The following is a 16,542-nucleotide window of genomic DNA, read 5'->3' on the forward strand; positions in this document are numbered from 1 at the left end:
TAACAAGTGATCTAATTAGGGGGGACGCGACTAACAAGTGATCTAATTAGGGGGGACGCGACTATCAAGTGATCTAATTAGGGGGGACGCGACTAACAAGTATTCTAATTAGGGGGGACGCGACTAACAAGTGATCTAATTAGGGGGGACGCGACTAACAAGTGATCTAATTAGGGGGGACGCGACTAACAAGTGATCTAATTAGGGGGGACGCGACTAACAAGTGATCTAATTAGGGGGGACGCGACTAACAAGTGATCTAATTAGGGGGGACGCGACTAACAAGTGATCTAATTAGGGGGGACGCGACTAACAAGTGATCTAATTAGGGGGGACGCGACTATCAAGTGATCTAATTAGGGGGGACGCGACTAACAAGTGATCTAATTAGGGGGGACGCGACTAACAAGTGATCTAATTAGGGGGGACGCGACTAACAAGTGATCTAATTAGGGGGGACGCGACTAACAAGTGATCTAATTAGGGGGGACGCGACTAACAAGTGATCTAATTAGGGGGGACGCGACTAACAAGTGATCTAATTAGGGGGACGCGACTAACAAGTGATCTAATTAGGGGGGACGCGACTAACAAGTGATCTAATTAGGGGGGACGCGACTAACAAGTGATCTAATTAGGGGGGACGCGACTAACAAGTGATCTAATTAGGGGGGACGCGACTAACAAGTGATCTAATTAGGGGGGACGCGACTAACAAGTGATCTAATTAGGGGGGACGCGACTAACAAGTGATCTAATTAGGGGGGACGCGACTAACAAGTGATCTAATTAGGGGGGACGCGACTAACAAGTGATCTAATTAGGGGGGACGCGACTAACAAGTGATCTAATTAGGGGGGACGCGACTAACAAGTGATCTAATTAGGGGGGACGCGACTAACAAGTGATCTAATTAGGGGGGACGCGACTAACAAGTGATCTAATTAGGGGGGACGCGACTAACAAGTGATCTAATTAGGGGGGACGCGACTAACAAGTGATCTAATTAGGGGGGACGCGACTATCAAGTGATCTAATTAGGGGGGACGTGACTAACAAGTATTCTAATTAGGGGGGACGCGACTAACAAGTGATCTAATTAGGGGGGACGCGACTAACAAGTGATCTAATTAGGGGGGACGCGACTAACAAGTGATCTAATTAGGGGGGACGCGACTAACAAGTGATCTAATTAGGGGGGACGCGACTAACAAGTGATCTAATTAGGGGGGACGCGACTAACAAGTGATCTAATTAGGGGGGACGCGACTAACAAGTGATCTAATTAGGGGGGACGCGACTAACAAGTGATCTAATTAGGGGGGACGCGACTATCAAGTGATCTAATTAGGGGGGACGCGACTAACAAGTGATCTAATTAGGGGGGACGCGACTAACAAGTGATCTAATTAGGGGGGACGCGACTAACAAGTGATCTAATTAGGGGGGACGCGACTAACAAGTGATCTAATTAGGGGGGACGCGACTAACAAGTGATCTAATTAGGGGGGACGCGACTAACAAGTGATCTAATTAGGGGGGACGCGACTAACAAGTGATCTAATTAGGGGGGACGCGACTAACAAGAGATCTAATTAGGGGGACGCGACTAACAAGTGATCTAATTAGGGGGGACGCGACTAACAAGTGATCTAATTAGGGGGGACGCGACTAACAAGTGATCTAATTAGGGGGGACGCGACTAACAAGTGATCTAATTAGGGGGGACGCGACTAACAAGTGATCTAATTAGGGGGGACGCGACTAACAAGTGATCTAATTAGGGGGGACGCGACTAACAAGTGATCTAATTAGGGGGGACGCGACTAACAAGTGATCTAATTAGGGGGGACGCGACTAACAAGTGATCTAATTAGGGGGGACGCGACTAACAAGTGATCTAATTAGGGGGGACGCGACTAACAAGTGATCTAATTAGGGGGGACGCGACTAACAAGTGATCTAATTAGGGGGGACGCGACTAACAAGTGATCTAATTAGGGGGGACGCGACTAACAAGTGATCTAATTAGGGGGGACGCGACTAACAAGTGATCTAATTAGGGGGGACGCGACTAACAAGTGATCTAATTAGGGGGGACGCGACTAACAAGTGATCTAATTAGGGGGGACGCGACTAACAAGTGATCTAATTAGGGGGGACGCAACTAACAAGTGATCTAATTAGGGGGGACGCGACTAACAAGTGATCTAATTAGGGGGGACGCGACTAACAAGTGATCTAATTAGGGGGGACGCGACTAACAAGTGATCTAATTAGGGGGGACGCGACTAACAAGTGATCTAATTAGGGGGGACGCGACTAACAAGTGATCTAATTAGGGGGGACGCGACTAACAAGTGATCTAATTAGGGGGGACGCGACTAACAAGTGATCTAATTAGGGGGGACGCGACTAACAAGTGATCTAATTAGGGGGGACGCGACTAACAAGTGATCTAATTAGGGGGGACGCGACTAACAAATGATCTAATTAGGGGGGACGCGACTAACAAGTGATCTAATTAGGGGGGACGCGACTAACAAGTGATCTAATTAGGGGGGACGCGACTAACAAGTGATCTAATTAGGGGGGACGCGACTAACAAGTGATCTAATTAGGGGGGACGCGACTAACAAGTGATCTAATTAGGGGGGACGCGACTAACAAGTGATCTAATTAGGGGGGACGCGACTAACAAGTGATCTAATTAGGGGGGACGCGACTAACAAGTGATCTAATTAGGGGGGACGCGACTAACAAGTGATCTAATTAGGGGGGACGCGACTAACAGGTGATCTAATTAGGGGGGACGCGACTAACAAGTGATCTAATTAGGGGGGACGCGACTAACAAGTGATCTAATTAGGGGGGACGCGACTAACAAGTGATCTAATTAGGGGGGACGCGACTAACAAGTGATCTAATTAGGGGGGACGCGACTAACAAGTGATCTAATTAGGGGGGACGCAACTAACAAGTGATCTAATTAGGGGGGACGCGACTAACAAGTGATCTAATTAGGGGGGACGCGACTAACAAGTGATCTAATTAGGGGGGACGCGACTAACAAGTGATCTAATTAGGGGGGACGCGACTAACAAGTGATCTAATTAGGGGGGACGCGACTAACAAGTGATCTAATTAGGGGGGACGCGACTAACAAGTGATCTAATTAGGGGGGACGCGACTATCAAGTGATCTAATTAGGGGGGACGCGACTATCAAGTATTCTAATTAGGGGGGACGCGACTAACAAGTATTCTAATTAGGGGGGACGCGACTAACAAGTGATCTAATTAGGGGGGACGCGACTAACAAGTGATCTAATTAGGGGGGACGCGACTATCAAGTGATCTAATTAGGGGGGACGCGACTATCAAGTGATCTAATTAGGGGGGACGCGACTATCAAGTGATCTAATTAGGGGGGACGCGACTAACAAGTATTCTAATTAGGGGGGACGCGACTAACAAGTGATCTAATTAGGGGGGACGCGACTAACAAGTGATCTAATTAGGGGGGACGCGACTAACAAGTGATCTAATTAGGGGGGACGCGACTAACAAGTGATCTAATTAGGGGGGACGCGACTAACAAGTGATCTAATTAGGGGGGACGCGACTAACAAGTGATCTAATTAGGGGGGACGCGACTAACAAGTGATCTAATTAGGGGGGACGCGACTAACAAGTGATCTAATTAGGGGGGACGCGACTAACAAGTGATCTAATTAGGGGGGACGCGACTAACAAGTGATCTAATTAGGGGGGACGCGACTAACAAGTGATCTAATTAGGGGGGACGCGACTAACAAGTGATCTAATTAGGGGGGACGCGACTAACAAGTGATCTAATTAGGGGGGACGCGACTAACAAGTGATCTAATTAGGGGGGACGCGACTAACAAGTGATCTAATTAGGGGGGACGCGACTAACAAGTGATCTAATTAGGGGGGACGCGACTAACAAGTGATCTAATTAGGGGGGACGCGACTAACAAGTGATCTAATTAGGGGGGACGCGACTATCAAGTGATCTAATTAGGGGGGACGCGACTAACAAGTGATCTAATTAGGGGGGACGCGACTAACAAGTGATCTAATTAGGGGGGACGCGACTAACAAGTGATCTAATTAGGGGGGACGCGACTAACAAGTGATCTAATTAGGGGGGACGCGACTAACAAGTGATCTAATTAGGGGGGACGCGACTAACAAGTGATCTAATTAGGGGGGACGCGACTAACAAGTGATCTAATTAGGGGGGACGCGACTAACAAGTGATCTAATTAGGGGGGACGCGACTAACAAGTGATCTAATTAGGGGGGACGCGACTAACAAGTGATCTAATTAGGGGGGACGCGACTAACAAGTGATCTAATTAGGGGGGACGCGACTAACAAGTGATCTAATTAGGGGGGACGCGACTAACAAGTGATCTAATTAGGGGGGACGCGACTAACAAGTGATCTAATTAGGGGGGACGCGACTAACAAGTGATCTAATTAGGGGGGACGCGACTAACAAGTGATCTAATTAGGGGGGACGCGACTAACAAGTGATTTAATTAGGGGGGACGCGACTAACAAGTGATCTAATTAGGGGGGACGCGACTAACAAGTGATCTAATTAGGGGGGACGCGACTAACAAGTGATCTAATTAGGGGGGACGCGACTAACAAGTGATCTAATTAGGGGGGACGCGACTAACAAGTGATCTAATTAGGGGGGACGCTGTGTGAATGTGTTCAAGTTTAGGGAGGCCTAAGTGAAATACATGTGTGGAGCTAACATAAATCCAACAAATGTGGCAATTGCATCTGCGCCAATTTTTTTTTACAAAAGACTTTTAAAAGTTTTCTTCTTCAAAAACACATTTTTGCATTTTACCATACCTGTGGCTCTTTGTTGTACATTGTATAAAGCAGGTTTTCATTATAACAGAGTTCATACTAATGAGGTTTGACGGCATAATCAACTGGCAGCCATTTTGGGTAAAAACACCTGCACATGTCACTATTTCTCAGAGATGGCTTGACTGATTTGTTGAAACTTGGTACAAAATACAAAATGACCAAATATACATGCACATCAATTTATTTAATGATTCAATCAATATTGGAGATTGGTAGCATTGTGAATGTCAAAATATTGTCTTTTGGTCTGTCTGTCACCATTTCTCGGAGATGACTTGACCAACCAATTTTATTGAAATTTGGTGCAAAGACAAAATGTCCATACATGTGTACATCAATTTATTTTCTGAGTTGATCAAACACAGCCAACTGGTGGCCATTTTGAATATCAAATTTCAGTCTTTTGGTCTGTCCACCCTCATTCCTCAGAAATGACAGCACAGGTTTTGTTGAGAATTGGTACATAGAAAAAAAAGTGACTAACCATACATATTATGTTTTTCCAGATTCAACCAAATATATATTAGCCATTTTGAATGTTAAAATACTTGTTAGTCATATTTTCTGAGATGAAATTATTGAAAAGCTGTATAAGACAAAGTACATATATGCCATCAATTTATTTTTGGATTTCATTAAATATGCTCTTGACTGGGGTACAATTTCAATGTCAGATTTCAGTTTTTTGGTCTGTTTTGTCAACATTTATAAAATTTCTGGACTGATTTCGATGATACTTGGTGTGAATACAAATACATGTAGTGATGGACCATAGAAATGCAGTCCACCCAACATTGCTTGCTTAGTCAATTTTGATGATATAATTGTCTTCTTCAGATGGCATGTTATATGATATCTATTTATATGTAAGGATGTTTAATACAGTTTTCTTCTATACAATATTGTGCTGTCCCATAAGCATATGTTCTATGCTCAATATAAAACATTTAACAAATTTCTGCTATGTATGCATATATTTATTTCATATGTATACATTTTTTAAGAATTCACCATTTATTATCTGGACAAGGTGTATATTTTGTAAATATCTCAAATGCAAAAAAAAGGTCTGGAATTTAAAGAATATTTTAAAATATAGAAAACGGTACAAACATTCTCTCTTTTGAAAGCTTAAGGGTGATCTCATATTCAAACATGTGGGTCAAACCTACGAAAACACAAACCGCCCTAAACCGCCCGAACGAAACCCAGTTTTGCGGTTTGGAAGTTTGAACAATAGACAGTGCGGTTCAGGACGACTGCTCGAATTTGCATAAAAACTGCGGTTCAAACCAATCTCATTCACACCTTCAAAGCTGTTGTTTATTTTTAGGATTGACAGAGTTTACGTTGATTTTTCGAGACCAGATAGTTGTCTCCAAAATGTGTCAATTAATTTGTGTGCAAGCTTCATTTTATTGTGCGTCTTACCTAAAAAAACACTTTCAAATACCGGTGAATAATTTGTTTTGTTTTGATAAACTGTTACGCTTGAGTCGCAAATTGAGCAGAGGACGTGAATCAGACTTTTCATTGGGCTGGATAATTGATATGTGTCTCTGACAGCTAATAAGTACATGTATCAGAAGACGAAAACTGTGTATTTTCAAACAATTCTTTCAGGAGTGCGACATCGCTAAAACCGGAAAAACAAATGCAGCATATTCCATGAAGATTTATTCCGGTTTACTGCACATCGGTTATTTGCAGTTTTTATTATTCAATTGCCAGTGACGCAAAGTATCAAAACAGAAAACTAAATTAAATGGATTCACTCTGAAAGAAAGAACTACGGTAAGCAGTCTGCAAACGAGATTGCTAATAATAAACGAACCCTGACCTCTGAAAATACTTTATTCATGGAGTGCCTTGTACCGAGGACCACCGCCTATGGTGACACAATGAACGTTGCGATATCACGAACGATGCATGCTGGCGGCGTTGACTACTTTCTCCGGTGTCACTACCTACTTCGACCACAGTCCCTCAAGGCACTGTGCTTCAATGTTTATTTTATTTGTCACCAAAAAGTAAGATATCGGCAGCGGTGAATACCCGTCATTTCACCGCAATGCCGTCAGCTGATTATGTTACAGTGGTCGTAGCGTTACCGCCGACTTTAGTTTTGACACAGTGGTAGTGGTTTTGAGATGCCTTCGCAGAATACAATGTTAACGATTTAATACTTTCATCATATTTTGATAACTCGCAGTCTCGCAGACTTTACAAACTGAACCAAAAAATGTGTTCTATGAATTTATGGACTGACATGGGCACAAAACTGACCGTACATGTTGCGGACAAAATGTACCAGTTAGCTCCATGGATAAACATATTTTACTGACTATGTCAAATATATACATATAACATAAGTAATTTAACCTATAACACAAATCTTATGTTATTTTGACGTTCTGTTTTTTTACTTACCGTACCTTTTTACTTTAAGGAAATTGACAACAATAAGGATGTGATTAAGAGCTCTGATGATGAGATAATACATGTTGGAACAAATGACATAAAGAGAAAGATAGACACTAATGAAATAACAGTGGAATACAGAGATGCCATCAATCATGTGAAGCAACTGACCCCAAATGCCAAGATATACATGTCTAGAATATGCCCAAGAGGAGACAGAACAAATGCAGATGTTGCATACATGAATCATCAATTCAAAAGAATAGCACATAAAACCAATTCTACTTTCATTGACCATTAACAGTTCTTAAAACTTCAAAATGGAGCTATAAACAGGTCATTGTATTATGATAATGTCCATCCCAAAGCCACAGACACTGCCAGACTCCTCCAGAATATCGCTACATATGTCAAAATTGAAAACAAGAGCATCCTAGCCATGAGCCTTTTAGATCTAGAGATGACATCCACACACAGAGATACAACAACATGAAGACTCCTCTATATAATGCAAGATCAACTAGACGTTTCAACTGTGGAGAGTAAAGATAGAGAGTTAGTTGATGAACTTTATCACCAATTATTAGTTGACATATTGACACTTGAAAGCCAAGGCAATGACAATATTTTAATAATAAGAGATTTCAAGGGTAGATTAGACAACATTATTCAAAATGGTGATTCCTCAAAAAATTACAATGGTCGTAAGCTAATTGATTTTTGGAACGATTCTGGACTTATTCTTGCAAATACTCTGCCTTGTGTGGAAGGGAAATTTACTTGGTTCAGGAATAAACAACATTCTATTAATGATTGCTTCTTGATTTCTAAACATTTTTAGGAAAAATCTCTGAAATTTCTAATAGATGATGACTCAAAATACCATCTGGGAAGTGACAACAATGTCATGATTTTACATTTGAACCATGCTACAGGTAACCAAAAAAACAGGCCTATAAAGGAAAGTTGAAAATTAACTTACGACAAAGTAGTGGCGAAGTAGTGGCAAAGTAGTGGCAAAGTATGGCAAAGTATGGCAAAGTATGGCAAAGTATGGCAAAGTAGTGGCAAAGTAGTGGCAAAGTAGTGGCAAAGTAGTGGCAATGTCGTGGCAAAGTCGTGGCAAAGTCGTGGCAAAGTAGTGGCAAAGTACTGAAAAGTATGGCAAAGTAGTGGCAAAGAAATAAAAAGTGTGGCAAAGTAGTGCAAAGTAGTGGCAAAGTACTGCAAAGTACTAAAAAGTACGACAAAGTAGTGGCAAAGTAATGAAAAGTGTGGCAAAGTATTGCAAAGTAGTGGCAAAGTACTGCAAAGTAGTGGCAAAGTACTGAAAAGTAGCGGCAAAGTACTGCAAAGTAGTGGCAAAGTACTGCAAAGTAGTGGCAAAGTATGGCAAAGTAGTGGCAAAGTACTGCAAAGTACGGCAAAGTATGGTAAAGTAGTGGCAAAGTATGGCAAAGTAATGGCAAAGTAGTGGCAAAGTATGACAAAGTACTGAAAAGTAGTGGCAAAGTACTGAAAAGTAGTGGCAAAGTATTTCAAAGTAGTGGCAAAGTACGGCAAAGTAGTGGCACAGTACGGCAAAGTAGTGGCAAAGTAGTGGCAAAGTACTGCAAAGTAGTGGCAAAGTATGGTAAAGTATGGCAAAGTAGTGGCAAAGTACTGAAAAGTACAGCAAAGTAGTGGCAAAGTACTTAAAAGTATGGCAAAGTATGGCAAAGTAGTGGCAAAGTACTGCAAAGTAGTGGCAAAGTACGGCAAAGTATGGTAAAGTAGTGGCAAAGTATGGCAAAGTAGTGGCAAAGTATGACAAAGTACTGAAATTTCAATCTCCATGATCAACCAAAAAACACAAACAGAGATAATGCCCGTTTTATGAAAGTGACGTAAATAGTCCACAAAAATGGCTATTGCATCACGACGACATGCCACATCCATCATACACCAACGCTTGCTGATGTTCAATCATCAGATAAAAAAATAAAATACAAATATTTACAATATGTTTAATCGTCCATGGAGTCAAACCTTGTCATGGTGTTGTGTTATATCATTTCCACCATTGAGTGGGTTGAGTCTAAATTTACCTTTCCTCAAATCTTTAAAAAAAGAAATTTGTATCACGCAGTTTTTCACGATCACCGGTGAAATGTTGCTACACAACGGCTATTTGCAGTTTTTACTACTCAATTGCTCAAATGTCGGTAAGAAAAATCGAAATAAAAAGGAAACTATTGTAAATAGAAACAGGTTTCATTCTACTACTGACGAGACGAGTTGATAAAAATTAAACGAACCCTGACCTTTGGAAATACCTCATTCATAGAGTGCAACAGTTACATAAAATTAACGAGACTTGGCGTAATAACTTAATAGTAGCTCAGACAGGAACGGAAATTTGATCAAAGAATCCGGTTAATCAATAACACCAAGAATGTGTTTACCAATGCAAGGATTGTAATATCAAGTCTATTACCAAGCCATGGCAGTGAAAAAAATGTGAACACTGATAAATGAAATTGACCAAAGTATGAAAGTTAAATGTGAAACAGCTGACTGTACCTATGTAGAACATAGAAAACTAATTAAGTCACAATAAAGACATACAAGTGATGGGATTCATCTTAACACTACTGGTACTAGACTATTTGTTGCTGACATCAAACGTACAGTGAGAAATATTCACTTGTATCAAGCAAGAAATAGTTTCACACATGGACAAAATATTAATAGACAACCCGAACGCAGTATTCTACACAGGGCAACACAGAAACAGCAATAACAGTCGTAGACACAGCAGCAGATTCACCAAGAATTCTGAACAACCACAAAGATTATAGCTAAACAGACAAGGAAACAAATGACACGTCCCTGTTCTGTTCATATTTGAGTGACATATACATTCAAAGCAGATCATGACCGAAATCTCAGACCACTTTCAGTGGTCTGATCCGAAATGCACCTGCATGCGTACAACACATTGTACTAAATCTGAACAAAATCCATCGATGCATGACTGAGATCCGGTTCTGGAATTATGAAAATACGTGATTTTGATGCATTTTCGGCCTTAAAATGGCCATCATTCAGCTATTGTTAAGCGGATCATGAAACAAATGCACATATCTATTTGTGACATAATGTACCATGTGTGTGTGAAGTTTGAAATTGATCAATCCAAACATGTCTCAGATATGGATCCAGAACTGAATTCTTTAAAACAAAATGGCCGCCAGTCGGCCATTTCGAACTTGATTCGGTAAAAAAAATGACGTGCATCAAGGTCCTGTTATGTTTAATGTATGTACCAAATTTGAACGAAATCCGTCCATGCATAACTGAGATACGGGTCCGGAATGGTGAAAATGTGCGATTTCAATGCATTTTTGGCCTTAGAACGGCCGCCATTTGGCTATCATTAATCGGATCATGAAAAAAATGCATGTGCATATGTCCCATATAATGTGTGATGTATGAGTGAAGTTTGAACTTAATCGGTCCATGCATGTTCGAGATACAGGTGATCACGGACGCACGCACGCATAGACGCACGAACGCACACAGGGCAGAACATAAGTCCCCGTTTTCGGACTTCGTCCGAACGGGGACTAATAAAGTCATTACCCGATATCAAAACCATCACTACAGTCAAAGAGAATACCAAGGTGGACGTTATGACGAATCATACAAGCAATACCCTCATTAGTTAAATCAAAAGAAAGAAGTTGGACGATATCTTAGTGAACATTACAATGACATGCAGTATCCAAATAGATATTATGATGACAGATACAGTGACAAATATAACAAACATTCTCATTTGTATCAAGATAGCTGGTATAAATGGGAACCATATCATAGTCAATCATGGTATCAACAGGAATGGTAATGTATAAAAAAAATAGTAGAAAAACCTAAATTTATTATATATATGTATCAGTAATATTCACATAAAACTTTGATAAGGTATTAGTAGTCATATCTATAATGTACAGCAGAGTCATTTACAAACAAGAAAAAAATTGTTAGGCTAATTTATTTGTTTTGTGTTTCGGCCTACACCCCATGAATTCATAACAAACATGAAAATAATCAAACTTCATACATAATATTGTACATATGCACATCAATTTGTTTCATGATCTGTTTCAAGATGGCCGAATGGTGGCCAATTTTGTGCTTAAAAATCATCAAAATCAAGCAATTATGCATGAATTTTGTTTAAACTTACATATGTTAGACATTATGGGACCTTGATGCACCCCATTTTATTTTTCAGATCCAATTTAAATAGGCCGACTGGCAGCCATTTTGCTTCAATGAATGCAGTTCTAGTGCCATATCTCATTATGGGTTACTGATACATGTCATTTTATTTTTCAAATTTGATTCAAAATGGCTGACTGGCGGCCATTTTGTTTTAATGAAGTGTTTCTGGAGCCGTATTTCTACATTATTTGACTGATTATGATCAAATTTTATATATTCATTATACATCACGACATAGATATATTGGTTTGACTGAATCTGATTCAAAATGGCCAAATGACAGCCATTTTTGTGCTAAAAAATCATCAAAAATCAAGCATTTCTGGCATTCCAGAACTGGAATATTACGTCTTTTTGAGAAAACAAAAATGCAAAATGAGTTGTCAATGATTTCAACGACACTTTTTTACAATGAAGGAACAAATATGAACAAAAAACAAAAATTTTATTACAATATGGTTCACATACTGTGAAAAAATGGGTAGGGTCCGTGGGAAAACGGTCGAAGGCAAGATTGTACACAAACTCTCATTACAAAGCTATTTCCCGCCATGGTTTCATCATAATTTGACCTGAACAACTTCCTTTGACCTAACAGGTCACGTCTTTCATTAACCAATGAAAATGCTCTTTCATACAGTCGAAGTTTTCCGATTATTGACGAAGTATTTTTATCAACGCAATGCGGAAGTGTATTCCCTTACCAAATTGTCCGCCCCAATAGTATATTAATTGTATACATATTCTGTACAAAAAGTATACTTTTTTGAAAATGTGTACATTATTTGTATACAAAATTCATACATACAAGAAAACGGCAGTACATTATTTGTATACACACTTTATACAAATTCATTAATGTATATTTGTTGTATACTAGAAATATACAGACTTTTTGCATAGGATTCAATGCCTAAATATTGTATAATTTACATATACATAAAATGTACAATATCATGACTAAGAAATAAAGAGTAACCATAAGACTCGCATGCTCTCATTTCCTGCATGTATTTACGTTTTTGTTCACGTTTTAGTCTAAAACTCTTTTACTTAAGTCGAGGAATTCTAAATAAAGACAATATTAAAATAACACTTATATAATTGTGCAAAGTTAACTTGATAGTCTGGAAATTATGAAAAACTGTTCAGTATACAATAACAATTACTATATATGCCATCTTATAGTATAATTATCTTATTATGGGACTTATTATACAGTAATAACTTATTGCACTTAGTTTGTAACTCTCAGTGTGCAATGAAGAATACTGAATATGCTTTATAGCAACTTATAGTATAATTATTATATGTGAACTCTAGGATATAACTTATTGTATATGTACAGTAGCAACTTTACTGAACAATGAGAACTAGTACAACTGCTTACAGTAGAATACTATCTTATAATAATAATAATAATACAGTTTTATTGAACCGTAACGAAATTACAAATTTATTTTTGGCTGCAAGTAATAAAAGGTAAGGTAAAAAGGTAAGTAAAAAAACAAAACATGAGATTAGGCAGTAAAAATTAAATGTAGTTTCAGATAATGTGTCACATTAAGTAATTAGTTTAGGATGGTTAGTATTAATAAGGACAATAAACTTGTTGATATTGTTTTCAGAAAGAAAGGTGGGGATTTCCTTAGTAATTTCAGCGTACAAGCCATGCATAGCACAGTCCTCGTTAGTTATCAAATGTAAGATACATGTATATCGTTTTGTTTAAAGTAATATAATTGGAACATAAACATTTAAGGAGTATGGATCCAGAAGATGATGCTTAATTATGATGATTTTTTAACATTAAAATGATTGATATCTCTTATCTGCTTGTCAAACAAGTACTTGTCCATATTGAGCAATACTGCTGTGGAACAGCATTAATTAAAACAAAATGGCCACCAGTCGGCCATTTTCAATACATCTATATATCTATAACACAATGTAAAAAGAATATATAAAATTTTAACATAATAAGTCAAAGCATATTAAAGATATGGCTCTAGAAGTGCATTTATTTAAACAAAATGGCCACCAGTCATTGAAAAATAAAATCATCAGGAACCCGTAATGTCTAATGTATGTACCAAGATTGAATAAAATCCATCCATAAATGCTTAATATTTGATGATTTTTTTAGTACAAAAATGGCCACCAATCGGTCATTTTTAATAGGATCATCAAACCAATATATATGTATATCTATGACATGATGTATAATGAATATTAGAAATTTGAACATAATCAGTCAAAGCAAGTCAGAGATATGACACTAGAACCACATTAGGTAAAAGAAAATGGCCGCCATCTGGCCATTCTGAATCCTATCTGAAAAACAAAATGATGTGCATCAAGATCCTATAATGTCCAATGTATATACTAAGTTTGAACAAAATCCATTTGTAAACAGTCGAGAAATGCTTGATTTTTTAGTACAAAAATGGCCGCCATTTGGCATCTTGAATCGTGAAACAAATTTATGTGCATATGTATAATATTATGTATGAAGTATGTGTGAAGTTTTATTGTGATTGGTCCGATATTTCTAAGATACAAGTTCGGACACACACACAAGCGCACGACGCACGGCACACACACAGAGGTCAAAACATAAGTCCTCGTTTTCGGACTGCGTCCGAACAGAGACTAATAACGTTATAATGTTTAAAAAAATAACTAAGTAATCTAAAAAAAATGATGATAGTACCAATACAAATAAAGGACAAGTGTAAATGTGTTTGAAAATAAACTTTGAACAGATCTAATTACCATACAGTGACTTCACACAAAGGTCAAATATTAACTAGAGTAAAAACAAACTTTTAAGGCATTTTTCAATAATGAACTTAAGATGGCACTGGTTTAACTGAAAAAAATAATTGTTAATGCCAAATCAACATTTTGTGTATTTAATTGCTTTTACATTCTTTGTATTTACTGCATGCTATGCTATATTATATTCATTGCACACTTAGACAAAACCATGTGGTGAATTGCGCCACCAAGAGTTATCGGCTTGGACAAAACTAGTGGAGAATAGCGCCACCCAGAGTTATTGGCTTGGACAAAACCATGTGGTGAATAGTGCCACCCAGAGTTATTGCCATGGACAAAACCATGTGGTAAATAGCGCCACGCAGAGTTATTGGCTTGGACAAAACGATGTAGTGAATAGCGCCACCAAAAGTTATTGGCTTGGACAAGACCATGTGGTGAATAGCGCCACCCAGAGTTATTGGCTTGGACAAAATCATGTGGTGAATAGCGCCACCCAGAGTTATTGACTTAGGCAAAACCATGTGGTGAATAGCGCCATCCAGAGTTATTGGCTTGGACAAAACCATGTGGAGAATAGCGCCACCCAGAGTTATTGGCTTGGACAAAACCATGTGGAGAATAGCACCACCTAGAGTTATTGGCTTGGACAAAACCATGTGATGAATAGCACCACCCAGAGTTATTGGCTTGGACAAAACCATGTGGTGAATAGCACCACCAAGAGTTATTGGCTTGGACAAAACCATGTGGTGAATAGCACCACCAAGAGTTATTGGCTTGGACAAAACCATGTGGTGAATAGCACCACCAAGAGTTATTGGCTTGGACAAAACCATGTGATGAATAGCACCACCTAGAGTTATTGGCTTGGACAAAACCATGTGGTGAATGGCACCACCCAGAGTTATTGGCTTGGACAAAACCATGTGGTGAATAGCACCACCAAGAGTTATTGGCTTGGACAAAACCATGTGGTGAATAGCACCACCAAGTGTTATTGGCTTGGACAAAACCATGTGGTGAATAGCACCACCAAGAGTTATTGGCTTGGACAAAACCATGTGGTGAATAGCACCACCTAGAGTTATTGGCTTGGACAAAACCATGTGGTGAATGGCACCACCCAGAGTTATTGGCTTGGACAAAACCATGTGATGAATAGCACCACCCAGAGTTATTGGCTTGGACAAAACCATGTGGTGAATAGCACCACCAAGAGTTATTGGCTTGGACAAAACCATGTGATGAACAGCACCACCCAGAGTTATTGGCTTGGACAAAACCATGTGATGAATAGCACCACCCAGAGTTATTGGTTAAAATTATTCATAGTGTCAAGGTCAGTTCTTATCTGAGATTAAAAACAGTTGGGTTGGCAGTGTGACTCGGCCAACTGTACGGTACAGATGATTTTTTTCCCTAAAATGTAATTCGCTTCCTTCGGGCCAAAATTACTATCAGACAGGTCACAGTCAAAGACTGTGGCCACATGTGATCTCTTGTCAATCAGAATGTCATGGTTGACAGAGGATTTGCTCCCAAGGGTAGGGGGGGCGCATGACCAGGGCATGAGGGCGCTGCGCCCCTGTTCCCTTGTTTGAAAAAATCTCTGTTCTTTATGTGTTTGTAATATTATTTAGCTTTAGTTAGCATTCTGTTTAGTTGGTTAACTTTACTGTATCTTAATATAGTTAATTTTATTTTATTTTTATACCATCATCGAACAACCGACTGCAGTTTGTTTTAGTATTGAATAAATATTATACTTGTAATTAAAATTAAACCAGTCACGGTACAATGGTGACATATTATGCAAAATTGTTGCAAGGACAATACTTTTCTCGATATGTGTGCTGCCGTGCGTCGATAAAAAAAGCACGGAATGATCAGGTAAACGTTTTACCGTATAATGTGGGTGTCTGTGGTGTCACAGACCCATTTTGTAAAAGCACTGAGCTTGAGGCTTAATCCAGATCGCTGAAGCATCAACTCCAGCCAATCACTCGTCGTTAATTTTGACCAATTAACTGCTTTTATTCTCCTCCAATTAGCACCAAGGTCAGTGTCAAGTTGCACACGTCTCTTAGCGTCACCTAGCTTTGTCAACTTTCTTTGTTTCAGCTTTTCATTCAGCTTTTTGGTTCGCCTC

The sequence above is a fragment of the Saccoglossus kowalevskii genome (assembly GCF_978046115.1).
Source record: "Saccoglossus kowalevskii chromosome 4 unlocalized genomic scaffold, keSacKowa6.1 SUPER_4_unloc_1, whole genome shotgun sequence".
In the NCBI taxonomy this organism is placed as follows: Eukaryota; Metazoa; Hemichordata; class Enteropneusta; family Harrimaniidae; genus Saccoglossus; species Saccoglossus kowalevskii.